At 44.4% G+C, this 7,297-nt stretch overlaps 1 long non-coding RNA gene across 1 annotated transcript; it reads left to right on the top strand.

Moving 5' to 3' along the window:
• Window positions 1-324: 324 nt before the first annotated feature.
• Window positions 325-1,070, top strand: LOC103092849 (uncharacterized). The gene is made up of 2 exons (XR_008912556.1): window positions 325-513; window positions 667-1,070. It is a non-coding gene; the product is annotated as an uncharacterized LOC103092849 (long non-coding RNA).
• The last annotated feature ends 6,227 nt before the right edge of the window (window positions 1,071-7,297 follow it).

Here is a 7,297-nt window from a genome sequence, read left to right as displayed (position 1 = left end):
AGGATTTTGGAAATAAATGTGGCCTGTGGTATGGCAGACCCTGTTTCTGTTTGAGTGTGAAGCCATTGCTTTAGAAATCTCTGCCTCTTCTTCTTCATCAACATCATTCTCTTTATCTCTCTAAAATTTCCTTCCTGAGGACTTCCAATGTATTTCAGCCCTCAGACCAGCTGTAGTAGATTTTAATGACTTCCAGCAATCTCCTGAAGGAAAACATACAGAAGACTGAAGGTGGGTGAGCAGAAATATTGATGGCCTGGATCTATTCTTAAAGTTCCACCGAGTACAGGAATGGAAGGTCCATGAGATGGCCTGAGAAATTGGCTGCTGGCCTTGGGTTCAAGAAGGCCCAAGTTCAAACTGTGTTTCCAAATTTTACCAGTTGGGTAACATTTCTAATATTTCTCAGTCTCAGTGTCCTAAATCGTTAAATGAAGGAGCTGGATTTGGTGTCCTCAAAGGTTCCATGGAGTTACAAGGACATGATCGCTTGAGGATGGCTGGTGCATACGAGTAAGGAATAGGTTTTTGGCTTTCGTTGTATTCCTAGAACCTAGGGTCAGGCATGGCATGGCTTGACAGGATGTGGTTTCTTAAAAAAAACTAGTTCAATAAGTGTTTGAATAACAACACAGAAAAATATTATTTCTCTCCTTTTGTTTCCAGTAGCCCGCGGATGACCATTCCCTTCGCATGGAGTGAGGATCTTATGCGTTAATGGGCAATCTTGGAAGTCAACTTTACCCAGAATCCAAAAAAATGAGAAGGAACCAGGCCCAGGACATGGAGGCAAGGCTGATTGGTGATTCTTTCTTCCAGAGCTAGGAGACACAGAGGCCGCCTCACTGTCTGAGCAGCATGATTCTTGAGTGGCGACTCAAATGAGCAGACATTTAAAGCAAAGCCCAAAAGGGCCATGAATGGATTCAAAAAGGTCCTTGGATCTTTCCTCCTTTAGAGAGTCCCAGCCGGCATGCAAAGGCTTTCCTAATCTAATGCCTGTTGCCGTAATGATTGCCTCTTACCTGCTGTCACCAACTCCACGAACCCATTAAATGGCCAAATCATTATTCTTTGTCATCGGCCTTCTCTATGCTGTGTGCACCCCTAGAGCAGGCTGTCTGAAGAAGTCTCACTTTTATGGCTCATGTGCTCGGGGCCCCCAGAGGGCTTTCCTGTCAAGCCCTTCCCCAGCATTCGCACTCTCTCCCCTCAGAAGGCCCTTTGCATTTATTATGCACTTCGGGTACTGTTTACTCACATCCAGGTTGCCATTCTCATTCAGTCTAATGGAAGCTGCCCAAGGATGAGGCCAGATTCATTTTGAATTTGGTCTTTTGTACTCTTGTACATGGGGAACTGGTAGCAGCCTTGGCACTCTGGGAGTTCCCAATAAACGCTTATTGATTTAATCCGAGTCAGCCCAGCGAGCTCAGAGAGTAGCCGCGCAATCACAAGAGATAGGACGAAGGGTCACTGGCCATCCCAATGCTGCTTTGCACTGGGAATCCCTTCTTTTCCCAGCAAGAATCCACTCTGAGGCTCGGAGGCAGGGCCATGGGCTTCTCCTCTTGGCAGACCCGTTCTCTAGAGCTGTCTGATTTTGCTCGGTTGCCTCCTCTGCCAAAACGGGTCATTCTGCAGCCTTTGCATAGCCCTGTAGAAGGCAATACTCTCATTTACTGCAGAGCAGTCTCTGTGTCTATGCCTCTGTCTGTCTGTCTGTCTGTCTGTCTGTCTGTCTGTCTGCCTCCTCTTCTGTGCCCATTGAGTCCCCACCCCGAATGGCCACCTTCACTTAATCAGGCAAAGCCAGAATTGTCAGAGTTGTCCTTTAACCAATGCATGGCCTCCATCCTGGAACCGGCTCCAGGGGTTCAAGGGTCTCTTGGGGTTCCGGGCTGCAGGCCCCCAGTGGCCAGCCCTCCCCAAAAGAGCCTCTCGCCGGAGGGTTTAGTTTTGCTCTTCCCTGAAGAGCAACGTTGTTCGGTGGATCTTACCAATTCCATTTGTTCCCTTTTGAATTGGAGGGGCTTCTGCTCCCCGTGGTTTGTCACATTCATTTAAGGGACGAGAAAGAAAACAGGCCGAAACACAGCGAAATTGAAAGGGAATGAGCAGTTCTGAGGATGATAATGATCACAGTTAAGGACGTTTTGGGAAATAGGTTACAGGTTTGTTATTATTGAAGTGGCAATTCACAGGAAATGGGCAGAGCTCATAAAAATATCCATTTATCATAATTACACCAGACACACACACACACACTCACACACACACACCCACACACACACACACACACACACACACACACACACTCTTATACCAATATATATCGCCTGCCATGTGTCCATCTCTTATGATATGCAGCTTCAGGACTGACACCCATCCCTAGGCTGGGGAAGAGACAGGCATCAAAGCAGGTCTTGCTCCAAAAGTTGTCTCCTGGACAACTGAGTTTTATTTCAGATATTTATTATATTTCAGAGAGCCAGGGTTTTACACGCCTGTGCACGTGTGTGCATACACACACACGCACGCTCTATCCCAGTTAGATGCCACAGGAGAGTAGATTAGAGGGCACCCAGACCTCTGAGTGCCCAACAAGAGCTCAGCTACACCGTGCAGAAGACAACAAGAGAGTCCATCTATGACCTGAACCTTGACGTTTGCTTCTGCTCTACAGATTCCCAAACGATTGGTTTTACTTGGGGATGACAGCACTGAAAAATCATTCACAGCTTCTTCATTTCTGCCATGTATTCATGGCAGCTAAACCCAGGAGGCATAAAAGATAGCTCAGAATGCTTAGACCAGAGCCAGGCACTAAAGCTATCTGACCAAACCTGCAGCAGGGCTCCTTCATCCTGGCTCTCTTTCTTGGGGCCTCAGTCTGACTTTGTGTCTTTTGGTCTCGGACTCTTTCTCTGTGTCTGTCTCTTTCTCTGTTTCTTGCTCTGTCTGTCTGTCTGTCTGTCTGTCTGTCTATCTCTGCTTATCTCCTCTCCCATTTGGCCTGCCTCACAAGGGCCCCTCCAGAACTGGCTGGGAAAAGCACACACCATGCAGTAGTAATCCTGATGCACTGACAGCTAATCCCTATTAATTTAATAGTTGAATGAGCACCATTTAATAATCAATGGACACTTCCTCCTCTGGAGTTCATGTAGCAACAGCATCTCTATAAGATTATTGGACTTGAGCATAAAGCAAGACCAGATGGGAAAGAAATGAAGGGAGAGTAAAAGGGAGATGGAGGGGGGAGAAAGGAAGAAAAAGAAAGAAAGAAAGAAAGAAAGAAAGAAAGAAAGAAAGAAAGAAAGAAAGAAAGAAAGAAAGAAAGAAAGAAAGAAAGAAAGAAAGAAAGAAAGAAAGAAAGAAAGAAAGAAAGAAAGAAAGAAAGAAAGAAAGAAAGAAAGAAAGAAAGAAAGAAAGAAAGAAAGAAAGAAAGAAAGAAAGAAAGAAAGAAAGAAAGAAAGAAAGAAGAAGGAAGGAAGGAAGGAAGGAAGGAAGGAAGGAAGGAAGAAAGAAAGAAAGAAAGAAAGAAAGAAAGAAAGAAAGAAAGAAAGAAAGAAAGAAAGAAAGAAAGGAAGGAAGGAAGGAAGGAAGGAAGAAAGAAAGGAAGAAAGAAAGGAAGAAAGGAAGGAAGAAAGAAAGTTTTACCTTTCTACTCCATTCTCTTCCATCACTTCCTCTTTCTTTCTTTCTCTATCTTTGTCTCTATCATTCTGTCTGTCTCTCTGTCGTTCTCTCTCTGTTTCTGTCTCTGTCACTTTCTCTCTCTCCCTCTTTCTCTCTCTGTCTCACTCTTTCTGTTTTCTGTCTTAGTAACTGTCTGTGTATCTCTATTTGCCTCCTCTCCTTCTTTGCTTCTTTCTCAGTCTGTGTTTGCTTCTGTCTCCTGCCTCCGTCTGTCTCTGTGCATCCTCTTCTCTTTGTCTCTGTCTCTCTTTCTCTCCCCCTCCTCCCTCTTTCAATCTTCCTCCCCTCCCATTTTCACAAGTTTTCTGCTTCCATAGAGGTGTCTCATGCTTCACCAATACAATACAATCACAGTCATCTAACACAGACTAAACAAGGCCACTATGTAAGGTACTGTTTATACCATAGTGATCCAATCACAACTTGTTGGAACCGAAGTTGTTCATGGGTAGTGCTAGAGGCCAAGGAGACTTCTGGGTGAAAACACAAAGTGGAAGAAGAAGGCATTGGTCTAGGCAGGTCTGAAAAATAATGGCACAAAATGAATGCAGGAGTGAAAGGACCAACAAGGAGACCCAGAGTGATACAACTTTCAAGAAGAGCAAAGCCTAAAAGGTAGGCAGAGAGCATCTGGATGCCGCAGTGAGGGGAGCACAGCCAGCAGGAGACTAGAGCAAGGAGTGAGGAGCAAGCCAAGAGCAAACCATATGGCCACCCCACAGCTGCTGGGCCAGCTTCTGAATCTGAGCCCGAGGCAACATCCAGACCCTGAGACCCTGCCTGGGCAGACAGAGGTTCAAGCCAACACACAAGCCTGCAGTGGGGTCCAGAATTCGAGCCCAGGGCCGTCTGTGTCAGCCTGATCTGTGTGGGCCCAGAGGGAGGCCAGGAGTGAGGATGTAGATCCAGTTTGGGGTAGATGATGGCCTCAAAGCTGGGGTGCCCTGAGCCTCTGGCCAAAATCTCAAGGGCAGGGCAGGGCAGGGCAGTCTGTTGTGTGCAGGACCTGATCAAGCCCAGAGTGAGACCAAAAGCTTGACTCAAGCCTGAGGCTAGAATTTGAAAGCAGTCAGTTTATGGCTGAAACCATTCTCCAAGTGTGTCTGACATGGTATTGAATGCTACATGTGGTCCTTCATTAACTCAGCCTACGGGGAGACCTCATGTCCCAAGGAAGAATGGGAGCATAGCTCTGGGCAAGGTGACTCTGCAGGGAAGCACTTACTGTTGTTGTTTAGCAACATTAAATAAAACAAAGAAATTCTTAGCAGAACATACTGCTCGAAAAAGAACCCTGGAACCCCCAAGGTGAAAGGATCCCAGGCAGCTGTCCAACCTGGGAAGTCATTTTGAGGAGAGAATTCTAGGAATACTGGTACGGTGGGGAAATAAAGAGCCTTTCTCCACCACAGGGTCCATGGCACCCATGACGTGTTGGTTGATGAATCTGTTGGGATGAAAAGAAGTCAACTAAGAATGAACAAATTCTAGCTGTCCATAGGCTAACTTGAAAAGGAAAGGCACCCCTTCCTATTGTTCTGGAGGAAACCATCATGCGTGCCCATTTGATCTTAACTAAGATGGAATTTTAAGGTGGGGAAAGTTTAAGGTTGATTTAAAAATCCTAATGATAAATATATTCATTCAGCTGTGAGATCAGCTGGGAATGGCCCCCAAGGCCCTAAAACTCTGCCTACCCTTTGACTCAGCAATGGTGCTCCTGGGTCTACATCCCAAAGTGAGCGGATATGAGGGACACGGAGCCATCCATACAAAAATAATTTTAGCAGCTTTTTGTAGTGGCAAAAAAAAAAATCAGAAACTGAGGGAGTTTCCGCCACTTGAAGAATGGCTGAACAAGTTATGGTATGTGGTTGTAAGGGAATACATTGTGCCAAAAAAGATACAGGATGAGTTCAGAGAGGAGGCGTCCAAAAGGTGAAATGAGAAGAACCAGAAACACACTGTATACAGTACCAGATAGGAAAATCAACTGGGAAGGCTTCACCTATTAGCAGCAGCAAGTCAAGGTTCTCAGGTAAGCCCAAGGAACTCATGATAAAAGCTCCCCTCCCCAGCCAAAGAAGGAACTTTGGCCATCCGAGTGCAGCTCCGAGCATGCCATCTCCCACTTTATTTCCTTCAAGAGATTTTAATGTGTGTGTGACATGTGTCGTCTATGCTAACATGAGCAACATGGAAGCATGCATAATGGGAAAGGGCCAGGAGGACCTGTGCCGGGCTTTTTACTGTCTTAGGGTTGGGGAAGAAGTGAAGGAGGAGAAGATCCGAATCTTAAAATGACGGGAAACGATGGTCAAAAGTCACTGTTTACACATAACTGAGAAAGGCAACATTTAAATGATCCTTTAGAATTGCCAGGGATCCTCTATCAGCCTGGGAAGGGCAATTCACCATTTCTTTCACCAAAAGGCACATTTTCTTCAACTAAAACCTGCTTTTTGACTTCTTCACAGTACAAATCATGAGACTGTTGGATCTTCAGATAATGAAGTGAGCAGTTCATTCTGAAACAAGATGAGATGTTTTAACTCTTGCATTTCTTAAATTGATTTCATTGATTTTTAGAGAAGCAGAAAGCTTTTTAATTGTTTTTAAGTTCCAGATTATATGTTGACACAAATTTCAATAATTGCTTTCTTTACCCCTCACCTTCCATCTTAGAAAGAATACTGTGTATTGGGTCCAAGGCAGAAGAGTAGTAAGAGCTAGGCAGTAAGGATTAAAGTGACTTGCTCAGGGTCATACAGCTGGGAAATTTCTGAGGCCAGATTTGAACCTAGAACCTCCCATCTCTAGGTCTGACTCTCAATCTACTGAGCCACCCAGCTACCCCCTTAATAATTATTTTCTGAAATTTTGTGATTCTTGTTCTACCTCCCACACCTCTCTCTTTCTCTCTCTTTCCCCACTTCTTCATCCTCCCAAAGAGAGCAGGTAATATGACATAGATTGTAGATGTATTATCATACAGTATATATTTCCATGTTCATCATATTGTGAAAGAAGATATTTACACAATGGGAAAATTATGGAGGAAATAAGGTGAAGAATGACATAGTGAAATCTGCATTCAGACTCCATCAGTTCCTTCTATGGCCTCTTGTGCCCTGAGTCCCTTGGAGCTAGCCTGGATCCTTGCAGAGCTGATAATAGTGAAGTCATTAATAGCTGATCCGTATACTTCATTGCTGTTGCTGTGTAAAATGTTCCTAGTTCTGCTCATTTCACTTTCCTTCCTTTCAAGTAAGTCTTTCCAGTGATTTTATGATTGTCTTGTTCCTCATTTCTTAGGGTGCAATGATATTCCATTCCATTACGATCATGTACCACAATTTGCTCAGCCATTCCCCAATTGATGGCCATCTCTTCCTTTCCAGTCCTTTGCCACCATGCAACAACCTGCTATCAATATTTTGGTACGAGGATTCCACTTTCCTCTAGCTTTGATCTCTTTTGGAGCAGAAAGTTTCTTGATTGAAGATTTTTAATTAATTTTTTCTGGAAATTTGGAGAAATTTTTAATAAAATAAAGTCAGTTTATACTGTGATGATGCCTTTGGGAAGATAGTAC

Source organism: Monodelphis domestica, chromosome 5, assembly GCF_027887165.1.
Source record: "Monodelphis domestica isolate mMonDom1 chromosome 5, mMonDom1.pri, whole genome shotgun sequence".
NCBI lineage: Eukaryota > Metazoa > Chordata > Mammalia > Didelphimorphia > Didelphidae > Monodelphis > Monodelphis domestica.
Note: the sequence above shows the minus strand (reverse complement) of the source record. Positions and strands in the feature narration are given on the sequence as shown.